Raw genomic sequence first — 15,357 nt, forward strand, 5'->3', positions numbered from 1 at the left:
GGAAAAAATAACAAACTGAACAATACAGGACATTTTCTTATTATAACTAACCTGAACTATTATGGAAGATGTCCTGGCCTTGCTAAAAAAAAGATAAAACAATGCAGCTTGGCTCATTACTTTGAAATGTTGAGGATCTACTGGCTTGACCAAGTTAGGGAAGATGTCCTGGCCTTTCTCTAAGCGTCTAAAAAGACATTTCATTAGTTAGGGTGGCTTTGCCTCGCTCCGTCGTCTACTTTTTATCAGGCGTTGAGGGGCTTCGCCCTACTCCGTCGCGATAGTTAGGCGTGGCTTGACTTCGACTTCGCCTCGCCCCGATGCATTTTTTATTAAGTGTGGCAAGACTTCGCCCCGCGACACATTTTTGATTAGATGTGGCTCGGCCTGATGCATTTTTTATTTGAGATTGCACGCCTCCGCATCCCCTCGTTACATTTAAAGAAAAAATCAAAATTATGAATTTTAGAAGTACCCATCATAGATGAATAGCAAAAACCCACAAAAGAAACTGCAGCGTCGCGGGCTTAAGTTTTGCAGTTCACTGTTAACCATCAAAAATATACATCACACCTTGGTAAAAATGAGTCCATGCGTCTCTACATATGCAATGTCATATATGCTGAACGACGACCATATAAAGAAGCAATGGAAGAAAAATTTATTGTCGAAGAAAAAATGGACAATTCATAAGTAAAACAAAAGAAACTACCCAACTAAAGTCAAGTTTCAAAAGTTTTAAGTATATATATTCCATTTTCCATAAATATCCGTGAATACTGCGACTTCTACGTTATTACATACAAATGAGTAACTGCATAGGGATTAGGGAACACTGATCCTATTTTATTCCTTGACACAAAACATAAATGAGTTAGAAGTACTGAGTCACTCCACACCCTGTTCCAATATTATCTTGGCCCAGCCAATTCGATCTCTGCCAAGACATAAGTCATGAGTGTTTTTAAGTTTTACCGATATTACAACAGAATCTGCATAAGTTCTTCCTAAGGGTGCACAGGAACCGAACCGGATCGGCGGACCGTCCCGGAATCGTACCTGTTTTTGTACCGAACCGGAGAGGGGGTAGCTAGCGGTCCAAAAAATAGGACCGGGGCTCAGCAGATACAGGTACACGGTCCTACTCTAGTCCCGTACCGTCCCGTCCCATTTATACCGACTAATATTGACCATTAGATTTAGGGATTTAATCTGATGGTGTATATATAGAAAAATTAGCTAGGGACGATTGTTCAAAGTTAAATCTGAGAGCAAAAGCAGATCGAAATGGAATAAGGGTTTGTTGATGGTGCGGTTCAGAGACGAAGAAGAAGAAGCTGGATCTGTTTCTTCCATGGATGATTCAAGGGTTTTGAATGAATGGAACTTACAGAGAAGAGATGATGGATTGAAGTTTGCCGATGGGGTTTTGAATTGGATTTGTGAAATCGAGAAGAAGGGTTGGTGGTGGATTGACGGGATAAGAAGACGGTGGATATGCAACAGATTCAAAGATGGGTATGGTTTGATTTTGAAATTTCTGGTGGTGTTCTTGATGATTTCAAAAGCCAAGGGAAATGGGTTTGTGGTAATGCCGAAATTGAGCTCAAATTCAGGGTTTTCTGAGATTCCAGTCGAAGAAATAGGGTTGATAAATAATGGGTTTCGATTGATGAATGTGTTTGATGTATGAATTCGCAGGAAGAAGATTAAATGGATTTGAACATGGGTTTGAGAAGATGACGAAGCTGTTACTGTTGATGTGAAGTACATCAAGAAATTGTGCTCAGAAAGTACCGACTGGTACCGGAACCGTGTCTGGTACCGTTCTTGTCTCGAATAGTACCGGAACCGAGGACACAGGTACAGATACTCGGCCTCGGCAAGAACCGAGTCGAACCGTACCGTGTGCACCCTTAGTTCTTCCCCGTTTTTGGCTCTTCCAGGATTTGAAGGACGCCCGAACATCTGACTTTTAGGTATCTAAGTGACCATGATTACGAACAGACCTGCCCAATTAACAATATAGACCTGCGAAATTATCTCATCTACCATAACAAAGTGTATGGTAAGCTGCATACAAATTAGAATCATTATGTACCATTAACTGGAGCACAAACCCAGCCTCCAAATCTAAAACTTTCAACTAAATTTAATAGGTGGAAAAATATTTCTGATTCCCCTGATTCCCTGAAGATTCCCAAGCCTGCATCTGTGTGCTGAATTGCTTAAGGTGTTTAAATAGGCGGTTGTGAATCAAGTTAACTTTGTGTACCATCATAAGAAAGAGCAAATTACTTACATTAAGGCTGACAATGCCCAATCCGAAAACAACAGCTGCTGGACCTTAAAACATATATACACCAAAAATTCAATAACCATAGGCGAAACAAAACCACTGAAAAGAAATTAAAACAATCATTGAACACAAATGCCAAACTTTTTATATACTCTCAACAGAAATGTACAACTTCCGTGACCCTTAGTTGATTGGCATGAAGCTAGATTAAGTTATCTAAACTTACATGTAAAACACTTGGGATGTCAGCTGCCGAGTTAACATTTGGTAAAAATTCCACCCAAGTAAAATTCCACCCAAGTAAAATTCCAAGTCTTCAGTTTGTTAGTAGGAAAACAGTTGTTATAACTGCAGAAAACTATTCAATGATGTCCCCAAAACTTTAAATTGACTGTTATAAAATTGGAGCCACCATCGTTAAGTTGCAGATGAGTTATTAAGCGCTACAGATACACAATACTGAAACTAGTATGAATTTTTAGGCTAAAATGAAAAAGTGAAAGTAACACTTTTCTTGAAATGGAGGGAGTATTACTATTTTCTAGTATGAATAAAACTATCGCTATTAAGCGATTCTAGGGTTTGTATATAATGTTTTTAGTTTATCTTCCATTGATTTCACCGTTAATGGCTTCTTTAAACCAATTAGATGTTTCTTTTAGCCTTTATGGCGTTTCTATTGAATGGATCATTCATATCAACAACTACCACAAGTGTTCGAAATTCTCCAGTTATGGGAAGATCAATGGCTAGTAAAGGTGATCGTGATAACGATGGGCTGCGCAAATTACTCCCCTCTGAAACATATTACTCTTAATGAAGAAGAAGAATTCAAATGGCAGAATATTATTTCATATGCCATGTTTCAAATATCTGTTTCACATAAAAAACGAGATATATGTATTTTATCATTGTCATCTTTGATGTACTTGAACATGATGTATTCATTCTTGTTGTGTTAATGAAATCAAGATGTTTCCTTCAAAAAAAAAACACAAATAGTCTAATTTTTTTTTTTTAAAAAAAAAAGGTTAAATTTAATATTATTACGAATAATGGTAAGCTAGGTATTTCGACTCAACTTTGCATCTTTGTCTATTGTGTATTATAGAGAATCTATATTTTTCACCTTTTCTTCTTTTTCTGTTCCCTTTTTTTAACTTACGTTTTCCACCTTAATCTTCCTATCAGTTTTCATTTTAATTTTTTGAAAAAAGATAATTTCTACAAATAAGTTATTGATTTCACCCAAGTTGTTTTTTTAATCGTCTTTATCTCTTTTATCAACCAAACAACTCAAATAGGGTTTTCCAACCCAAATCAAGCTGAAATCTAATACTAATAAAGACATCTTCACTCTTTTATCTATGTTTCAGTGGTTATGGTTCGAGATTATCTTTATACCTTTAGCTCTTGCTCATTCAAGACTTCAGAACAGATATGACGACGGTTTATCTATCTCTTTTTCCCTTCTCCTCTGGATTCATCCTTTTGTGGCCTGATTTTAAGCTGATTTCAAGACTTTGTTGTGGGAGTTCATTAATTTCATATGTGTTTATCATCCATATTATTCAGAGAGAGTATGGCTAATGACATCTTTCTGTGTATGGTCTTCCGCTTCACATTAAGCAATTGGGATATCAAGATGGGTAATTATGATTTTGTTTGTGTCTTGAAATTTCTGAAAACGTGTCTACTACACTGAAGTTTGTTTGCTATAGGATATATTGTTTAGGTTTTTTAACTTTTGAGCAGCTACCTGGAATTACTTTATTACACTTGCCTCCGTGTTGATTAGCACCACCAACACCCCTTTCATTTCACTTGTCCTGCCTCTGTTTTTGCTGAAATTACATCTAAACTTTTGTTTGCCGATGTTATGGATTTTCTTTGATTTCCTAAACCAATTACCTCCTTGATTTTCTGAACTTCCTCGTGAATTGTACCTATCTATATCTCTTCTTAGCCATGTGATTGGTACTAGTCCTTTTAATACCTATTAGCAATTCATTTTTGTGTTCTGCAATCTGTTCAATTTCTTTAAATGTTGCTTTCCCCCCTTTACGGATGCACCATGTCGTTCATTCGGAACGGTGACCTATCTCAACTCATACACATGCTTCAACCCTCCATGAGATTAAAAACTCGTAAGCAATTGAATTTATAAACAAACCCACATGACCAAGTATATGTTCCTCATAACCTTTGGCAGCACTATGTTATTGATGAGTTTCTTACACTATAATGTGTAAATATATATCATCTCCGGTGTGCATTGGGAAGAATAAGGAGAATTAGAGGAGGCGTGTCTTTGAGTCAGGCTGGAGTTGAATTATATCTTACTAGGTTCCAGTTACATCATGAATTTATTAGAGTAGTTGGGCATGGGTCAAGGGCTATTATGATGTTACTTTTCTGATGAGTGTTTGGTAAGAATGCCAAGATTTTCCCGAAGTAATCCTCTCACATGTGAAACTGATCATCACAATCAGGGCCATGAACTTAGAAAAACTTGAAGATTTTGATGATATAACAGGCTATGCTTATGATACGGAAGAAATCGTAGGATATTTGACCCACCAAGACAGACAAATAATGGATTATATGCTATGAAAATAAGAGTACCTATGAATGTGTTCAATACTTTAAGATAAAACACACCTCCAGACAATGTACAGGAGGACTTAACACTCATACCTTTGAATACCATGACATGTTATATATTTTTTGCATTTTCTGCCTCAGACTTGGTCACATGCAAGAAGATTATGCACAGTATATGTAAGAGCAAAACCTTATCCAGCATGGAATTCCACTCCCTGTCCCTAAGCCTTGTACCTACATCTCCAAATGCAAGAGGATGATGACATGGAAGATTTCGTAGGAGATGTTGATGATGAGTAAGGCTTATTTACAAATGATAGTGACAACTCAATCACCAATAACAACACTAATTCAGCAACAACCAACCAGGCTGAACTCAATATAAGAGACCATGATGAATCCATCATCCTTGGAGACAATGAAGAAAACCATATGAATATAAACAAATCTGAGTTTCTGATTATTGTATGAAACCTTCAATAACGTGGCATTGGATGCAGTCACCCCCAAACAATTGTCAGCCCAACTCCATATGAGATCAGACTCTCTCTGCGAAGATTCCAAATCCTAGACACTATTACTATAACATCTTACCCCAAGAGTTAAAGGCTTTTTATCATCTAAAGTTGTACCCAAATGACAACCCTGATTCTGCAGCCGCATCATCATCTAGAGGTCATCTCTGTCCTAATATCGATGATTAGAAAAATTGGATGATAAGTGAACCAGATCCAAAAATAAGGAAACAATACCAGGAGCTTGCAGTGAAGAACCCCATTGTTCTTGTGGACATCTAACAATTACAGTTCCATCAGATTCTCTACCAATCAATCCAAATTCTGTACCTGTTGACATATGGTATCTCCTGGATATGTGGAAAATACAACTGTAGCACAGAAAGAACTCAAAGAGGAGCAGGGGAACCATCAAATATAGATTACAAAGGCAAAGGAATCATGAAGAACCAACAAACATCTCAATAACGCTTCATGATCCTAATGAAATTTCCATAGAGACACTTCATGACAAAAAGAAAGTACATATCAACTTTTTAGATGCAATCATATAGCCGAACCTAAATGCATTGATCAAGGAATTTATAAAGATATAAGATAACTCCTATAATATTTCACATCCGCACTCCCCACAAAGATTTGGAAACTAATCACAAGTTCAATTAAGAAATCTTCCCCATAAAATATCATTCCCGAAAGAACAACAAGAATGACCTTACTTTCACAAGAAAAGAAGGATTTCTGTGGACAACACAAATCACATAAAAATATGAATTTATATCCAAACTACTCAATTAAATTAACCACAAGAGAACCTATGATTAATTTAATCGGAAATGCTCAACATAAGAGAACTTACGGAGCCGTACGGTACATACATACGAAATATGGATCAGGGAAGATCAATACTGTGGAATAGACAAGGATTCATTCTATTTTCCATTACTATTTACACAATGACATACAATAGACATAATCCTTGTAAACAAAAGTTTTATCCTTTCTTCCATCAAATAATGACATAAAGGCTTTAACTTTTGTAAGTCAAAAGTTCATTCAATCTTTTATCAATAGTTGCATATCTACATACGAAGGATTAAACTTTTGACCACGTATGGGATAATCATAGTTCATGGACGCAAACACACATATCCCATAACAAATTGCAATATATAAAACCATAAAGATTAATACTGCAAAAATCATCTTCCAAACAAACTTTATAATTTAAACAAATAAATCTAAAAACATTGAAGATGAAAAACGTTAGACATAGCTATGTGTAAACACAATAATAGCTATACCAAACTCTAGTTATTCTTCCTAAAATACAAGAATAAAATTCTCATAAGAAGATTTCATAGACATTAAGACCTTTGAAAAATTCTTTATCGTCCCCGAACTTCTTGTCATCAATAGTCATGGGAACATATGGTTCGTGAAGAAATGAGTCAATTCCAACAAACCTTCTAGGATGAAGATGTCGAACCAGTGCCTTCTGAATTTCAAGAGATCTCAAGACACAAGATTTTATTTGTTGAATCTCCTTTCTTGTCCCCTTCAACTCTTCAAGAACGTCAGAAAACTTCTAAGAATTTGAAGGAACAGCTCTTGGCTTCCTCACATTCCTTCTTTTTCTTTTCAAGGTTGGAGGCAACGGAGATCTTTCTTTTTCCTTCGTGATTGATGGATTAACAATCATATTAACATCTTTTCCATCAGAAGACATGATGCTTGGAGTATCCCATAAGTATACGGATTTGTGAGAGAAAATCACACATCAACAAGCAGTCTTAAGTTAAAAAAGAGTTTTAGGGAAGGAAAAAAGGAATGTAGGGTTACGGAACCTTTATACACTACAAAGGATTCACGTACGCACAACTCATACCCTATAAAAGGCTGAATTGTCAATTTTAACCCTCTTTTATTGATTAACCAGGGAAGATCTTTCCAATATCAATTAGATATGGAAAAATTCCAATCTTGCAAAACCATGCAAAGCTCAAAAAAGAAAACAAAACAAATTTAAAACCATTTTTCTTTTTCAAAAACCTGTGATATGCAGAATCTTGTCTCTTTTAATTAGGCATATGAGACAAGATGCACTAACCAACGCAATTTAAGTTGTGCTGGGATGAAAAATAATCTGTCCATCATATCCTTTTTGATTGGAATTCATAGACCCATGTTTCTCATAGTTTTTAGACCAAAACTTTCTTTCCAATGGTCTTGTCTTATCCTTGGAACCTGACTTATTTTACGAAGATAAAATCTTACATACCTCTACGGTCTTCTGAAAAAGTTTAAGCTTGTTTGTTAATCGATTTGCTCTTCGTTGAAGTTTGTTGACATGTCTCAATTTATGTTTGTACTTGTAACACTTTGATAGTTCATGATCCTTGAATGAACAATATGAGCATGTCAACCTGGAATATGATTCAGGTATCCGAGATGTGCAAGCTGCTAGACACATAGTAGAACCTGAAAAATTAGACAGAGAGTTTCCAACGGGAAGGTCAATTTTTTCTTCCATATTGGTTGAGTTCTCTTCTGAAAGAATATCAAGATTGATGTATGTATTTAGAGCTGCGCATGGGTCGGGCGGGTCGGGTTTTAGCTAATACCAACTACCAACCCAACTATAACGGGTTTTTATTTTCATAACCAACCCCGCACCCATAACATCGGGGGGGTTCGGGTTTAAATCCACTCAAACCCGCTTCATATTGTTTTGGTTACTTGTTCGGGTTTAAAATATTGGTTCAACATTTTCTGTAAGTTTTTCACATGTAGTGTTTATATCTCTACCTGCTTTATATTCAATGATCATTCACGCGCACATGTTTTAAAGTTTAAACATACTTCTTACTTAAGTTCTTAATTACTTAAAAAATCAAACCATAAACATAAGTCTTCGTTGTTAAGCTCATATACTAGTACCACTAGGGTTTCAATAACGTACGGGTAGAATTAGTTTTATCAATGGTGTATATTTAGCGGGTTTTTTCGGGCGGGTTTTAGTTAATACCAACTACCAACCCAGCTATATAGCGGGTTTTTATTTTCATAACCAACCCCGCACCCACAACGGGCGGGTTCGGATTAAAAACCCACGGGTTTAGCGGTAACGGGCGGGTTCAGGTAAGTTATGCGGGTCTTGTGCAGCTCTGTATGTATTGCTACAATTATCAAAACCAATATTTTCACACAGAAGCGCAACACTTGATTTTGTCTTCATTAGAATCATAGTTGTCAGACATTTCATCAAGAGTTGCAGCAATACCTTTGTTCCCAGTGTATTTTTTACGATTTGGACACTCATTTGCAAAATGACCAAAACGTTTACACTTAAAGCACTGAGGCATATCATCGTCATCAGTCTCATCATTATCCCTGTTTTTAAGAGGAACACGATTATGGGGCTTAATTGATGACCTGGATTTATCTCTGGAGAACCGTTTACTTCTCTTCAATAGAAGATCCCTAAACTGTCTAGTGATCAACGAGACTGACTTGTCAAGATCTTTATCTGATGAATCAGCCTCAAAAAGATCATCTTCATAAGTGCAAACACTTTTACTTTTATCAAGTAATTTAGTGTTTTTTTGTGCTTTGAAAGCAACATCCTTCCCAGATTTGGATGTATGCTCATGATCAAAGATCTTTAGCTTCCCAACCAAAGTATTTCTGGAGAGCGTTGTGAGATTATTTCCTTCAACGATGTCATGCTTCTTAGAATCGTATCTGGATGGCAATGATCTGAGAATTTCAGACACTTTGTGATTAAAGATGCTTCTTAGAATCGTATCTGGATGACAATGATGGCATCACAATGTCCTTTTCAGGAATAGTCTTACCCAATGCAAAAGATGCATTAACAAGTTCAGACACTTTGTGATTAAACTCATCAAATGTTTCTTCATCTGCCATACAAAGGTTTTTCCAATCAGAATTTAGGTTTTGAATCCTAGCTTCTTTTTCACTGGTATTCCCTTCAAATACGGTTTCTAAGATATCTCAGGCTTCTTTAGACTTTGTACACGTAGTCACATGATGCTGAAGATCTAGGGTAATGGCATGTATGATAGCATTTAAGCCGTCAAAATTTTGCTTTGCAGCCAGGATTTCTTCTTGTTAGAGCATAGCTCGGTTGAACCCACCAAGCGTTGGTATGTCAAGTTTGGTTGTCATATTTTAGTGAGCCAAAACTCATTTAAGAGTCGCTTGATTATGTATTAGAGTCAACTTCGTATATGTTAGCTTCAAAGTATTAGGATATGAGGCATTACAAGTATTGTGAAGACTTAAAGAAGTGAAGAAGTAAGGAGCTACAACGACAACATCATCCTTCCACTTGAGGTTAGTGATATTTGACTTGAACTATTTTATTCCCTAACGTATCTTTCAAGTCGTGCATATTGAAAACAAAACTGCGAAGCATGAATGATTATACTCTAGTTAGACATAGTATTAATGAATATAATACGAGGTTTATTGCTTAACCATTAAACTTTGTAGATAAGACATCGACATAATCGTTTGAATGATATTGTGATTATGTGTGGGTATAAGGTGAAGATTTCATCCTAGGAAATAATGTTTTATATTTGTTTTAAGGAAGTAAATTCATGAACTTGTTTTGTGAAACGAAAGAGAAATCGCCAGGCATTATTGGTATTGTTATTCATTGCATATGTCTTGAACTACCAATATGTGTGATTAGTACAACCGCTCATGACTTGTTTATGTTCTTGGTAAAACTATTCACAAAGGCCTGACTTTTGTATTAGTATGACTTTTATTAGTGAAACCGATCTTAAGTAATCACCTGAGATGGTATGATCGATTTAGTGTTATTGGTATGACAGACTCTGGGTAAAGGGGAACCGATCCTAGTAAGAGGTGCAACCTATCACAAAGGGGAATCGATCTTTTTATGAGGTGCAACAAGTTTTTAGCAGAAAGGAGAACCGATCATATGGACATGTGCAACACGTTTTAAGGCAAATGGGAACCGATCCTATGGACATGTGCAACAAGTACAAGTTAGATACTATATATATATATATGGGGAACCGATCCTAGTACCTAGTCAACCAAGTTTTTGGAAAGCTAGTATGACTATGCACAATACTCACATGGAGGTAGAACCGAAACTTGTTTTGGTAGAACCGTGAAACCCATGTTTGGTGATTGTAGTGTTCTTGATCAATCACATAGTTCTTGAAAGTCAGATTAACCAATTCTAAACTTTTTTAGAAGTGTGTCAAATCGGTTTCAAGATTGTAAGTATGAAAGAGGACTTACAAAGTAAGGATGTCGACATACTTTGAACATGTGCGGTAACGCTTATCTTTAATTATAGAAAGTTATTCCTTAATAGCTAAAGGAAGAAAATCCCGGATCGAATAAAATAAATTCAGAATATTTTATTTAAGGTTTTTAAATTTATTTTAGGAAAATGAAAATTAGTAATGTGCATTTACTAGTTGGAGATTTTCCAAGAGATTTTCGGTCAATATTTGGACAAAGCATTTCCAGGAATTATGGCCGAATCTAGAATATATTGCATATCTTGAGAATATTTTCGGTTTTGGAAATTCCTTGGTGTCCAAACTTCCTTTATCTATAAATATTAAAGTTTGCATTTAGAGCAAACTAATCCTCGTACATCAATAACTATCTCAGTTGTGCTTCCACTGGTGAAGCCGCCTATTCGAAGAGGAGAGTAACCTAATTAGGAGAAATCTCTTACGGTAGCTCAGTTTAAGGATTGAGAAGCTCTATTAGTACCGTTGGTAGGAAGCTAGATAATTGTGGTTTATCTTTTGTTTTCGATTGATTTGATTGACTAACGGTGGTTGAACTTTGATTGCACCTAGTTTGTTTATGCTTGAGAATCTTCTTTTCTGATATAAGATTCACTCAAACTAGATCGAAGTTTCGACGGGGATCTTTAGACCGTTTGTGTATCTAAAAAAGTCTTGTGATAATCCATTGTTAACAGACTCCGTTCTGTGCGTGACTGATCACAAGAGATTCAAGTTGATTGTGTGTAAGTGTTTATTGAAGATCTAAGAAGATTTGAAGACAAAGAAGACTTTGAAGATTTATGATTTGGGATTCATAATCTTTGGTGTGCACAATACTTGTTTCGGTAAAAGAGGATCCAGCTATAATCAGTTTATCCTTGTGGTAGCATCAATAAAAAAAATTGTGATTAAAAGTATTGATTGCAAAATCTTAACAATTAATTCGGTAGTTGATAATAAGATAGATCTAAGAACCTGACGAAGGAGTTTATTGAGATAAATAGAAGAGCCTTTGTCAAACTCACATCACTTGGTTGAAAAGAGTTGATACCAAACAGATTTGTTGTTCCTTTACTATTTGGAATACGAACCAAAGGAATTGTTCCAAGTACGTGACTTATTACAGGTCGGAGGTGTGGGAATACAGATGGAACTAGGTGAACTAGAGGTTTAGTTGCTTGGTCTCAACTATACGAAGTTGGTTTGATTTTGTATAGCGGCTTAATCCTGAGAGTATTCAATTTTGTACAAGGTCCCGGGGTTTTTATGCATTTGCAGTTTCTTCGTTAACAAAATCTTGTTGTGTCATTTACTTTTATTTTCCGAAATTATAATTGTTGTTATTATAATTTAAAGTAAATTACACAAAGGTTAATTCCTATTTACTTGATAATTAATCCTATTATGTTTGGTTAAGTCTGAACCTTTTATCAAGTAAACATACTTCGTTGTTGTATTGTCTCGATCTTGTATCCATAGACAATCACACGAAGTGTGAACCGATTGTTGTATTGTCTCGACTCAGTCCATAGACAATCACTTTCGGAGAAAGGACTTATAGGTGGAAAAGTTTTAGATTGAGGTATATTTGGGTACCCTCGTCTTTTCAATTGGTATCAGAGCAGGAAAACACGAAAAGATCTAACAATCTGTGTTTGGTGCGATCCAACTTATAAGAAATTGAATCTATGTATGATTCAGTTAACGTTATGCAAGAGTATGACTACTCAAAAGTTGAAGATGTTACTACTTCGTTGACTCATGATCCAGGAGTTGCAAAAACATCTGTGTCCATCTTTGATGGAAAGGAAGATGCTGATAAAGAGTTGGTAAAACTCTTAAAGCCTATAAAATCTCTGTCTTCTAAAGTACTGATATACAGAGACAAATCATCGTAAATAGGAGATCAGAGATAAAGACATTCAACTGAATATTCCAGCCATAAAGAATATGAATCTCACTGTCAAATTAGAAGCTCTTGGTAAATCTCTTTCTCCAGAAAAGGAGACACGTCCTATGACTCTGGCTAATGATGTTGTTGTGATTTCTTCTGATGTTGAGGAAACTAAAATTCCTTGCTCAAATTTACAGATTGTGATAAAACTGGTTTAATCACATCTGAAACAGATCAAGATGATGGTAGTTTGCCTAACTACATCAAGTCAGAAGAGGATAAGAAACCATCTTCTATATCTACTAGTGATGAAACGAAATCGTGTCCAAAGGAAACTTTGAACCGATTCCGTGTAAGTTATCTTAAGGAATACAATTTTCAGTCACTTGACAGGAAACTTATACTTCTTCAACATATGGTGGTAAAAATATTGAAAGAAGTTTCTTGTCTTAAAAAACTGAAAGACCATTCCTCATTAGAAAGACAGATTATACCACTACCCTATAAGATCAACTCAAAAGATTCAAAGGGAAGAGTTGATAATCGCTTCTGGAAAAAGGTTCCTGCTCACCCATATCAAAACAGTTCTAGTTTTGATGAAGAACGACTCCAGAAGGAAGGGAAAGAGAGAATCTCTGCCAAAAGAAACAATCAGGAATTTCCGATAATTGTTTCACACTGATGTGGATCATAAGGAAGTCCTTAGAATGAGAAAATCATATGAAAATCTCATTGAAAGAATTAAGAGAGATTTATTTATCTCTGAAAATTCTCACATCAGTATTGTTTCTCCACATGATCATATCTCTAGAGTTAGAAAAGAGCATCATCTTGGGAGAAAATATTTTGGGAAGAAATTCCCTAAGAGAAACATGAACTATGTTTCGGATACTCGACGTAAGCCAGAAAAGGCTTACTCCATCACAACCTAGTTGTATGGAGACTGTGCTAACTCATACGTTTTGTGCTCATAACCCTGGATGAGAAAAGCACATAAAAATCAAGAGCACAAGTGGGTACTGGTTTGTTTGATCGGTAATAAGGGATATTGTCCTTTAATAAAAAGAGAAGTTCGGTAAAATAACCTATTTTCGGAAACTTGTTTTCGTGAACCGAATATATTCTTATCTTTATAAGAAAAATCCTCTCTTAAGAATTAGATCTTCCCTGAAAAGTCTTGAACTAAATCAAGTCTCCTATAACTCGAAGTGTCACAAGGAGTAATAAAATGGAAGCTCCAAAAGTTAGAAACTGTCCAGGTTTTCTCTAAAAATGAAGAAACAGGAAGATTGTCTCAAGAATCGTTTCTGATCACAACTCTGATAGATCTCAAAAAGAAATAAGTCTCTTTGCGATTGATGATTCAGATTCTACCAAGTGGTTTCCTACAGATGGTATGCATGAAGCTATGCATGGGTTTGAAGAACTCATAGGAAATCTCTTTTCCTTGATACAAGATCGAGACAGTCTGAAAGATATAATGGAAGAAGTAAAAAGTGAGCTAGCTGACTTGAAACTTCAAATTGAAGATCTTGGAAAACAGAAAGTGGTTGCCAACAAAATCCTTGAGACATACTTTAATTGTATGAATACTGATGAAACCTCAGTGAATAACAAGAGCACCACTAGAGATTAAGTTATATGATGTAATACTTGATCCAGAAGAATAGACATCAATTTTTGATTTCTTTCGATGATTGTATTAAGTCTATTATGAATAAAACTATCTTATTATGAATAAATTATTTGATTTATAATTTTTCTTGTGATAGTTTTTGATTTACATATGCGGTGCTTGAATGCTTTATGTTATTGCTATGTATGTTTATGGGATATTTGATTTCGGTTTTCTGACCTTGATATTCGATCTTATAATATTGTGAACCCTTATGGTTTGGGTGACTTTTTGGTTTAGCAGGATTAAGTTCTAGCCCATGTTGGTAGGATTTATCAAAGGATCATGAGGGGCTTTGATAGAGACAATATGTGAAAAAGTCACAATATGTTGAATCGTTTGGTTTAGCATAATAGCATATGTATTTCGGGGTTTTCAACTTTTCCTTGCAATAGTTAAAAACCGGTTTTCAACCTTTCTCTGGTAAAGGTTGGTTGTTGTTATTCTTTTGTTTTGCATAAGGATGACAACATAATGATATTTCGGTATCAATTCTCCCTGGAAGAAGATGCAAATATATTGGAGAAGTGGATGCGAAATTTGAGGTAACAATCTTGTTAGTTAATTATTTTCCTGTTTAAGAAAAGCCTGATTTTATTTCATATATTTATTGCTTTTGCTTAACAGAATTTCGATACAATTGATGTTTTATTCCATTATTTTTGTATGGATGTGTGTGTGATTCAATTGGTTACGGTTAAGAAAAACTATTGTTATCTTGCTTTATTGTGTGGTATCAATTGTTTAGGCTTACAAAATTTCGGTGCAATTGCGGTGCTTTAACGTCTATGTTGTTTCAATTGCTTCCGGTTGAGGTGAATAATTATGGAAGTTGATTTATTTGGTTTGTATGAATTGTTTATGGCTTAAGAAATAAAAGGTTTACGGGATGAATTGTTTAGTCCAATTCGATTCTGGATAAGAGAAACTAAGTTAATTCTGATCTTAGTTAGACTTACCAAAGTGGAGGTTTCGGTTATTCAAGTCTAATCGAATGCCTTAACAAGAAATGCTAGTTAACTAACCTAGTACTTGTCTTGTTTAAAATTTAAAGGTCT

Source organism: Papaver somniferum, chromosome 8 (genome assembly GCF_003573695.1).
Source record: "Papaver somniferum cultivar HN1 chromosome 8, ASM357369v1, whole genome shotgun sequence".
Lineage (NCBI taxonomy): Eukaryota > Viridiplantae > Streptophyta > Magnoliopsida > Ranunculales > Papaveraceae > Papaver > Papaver somniferum.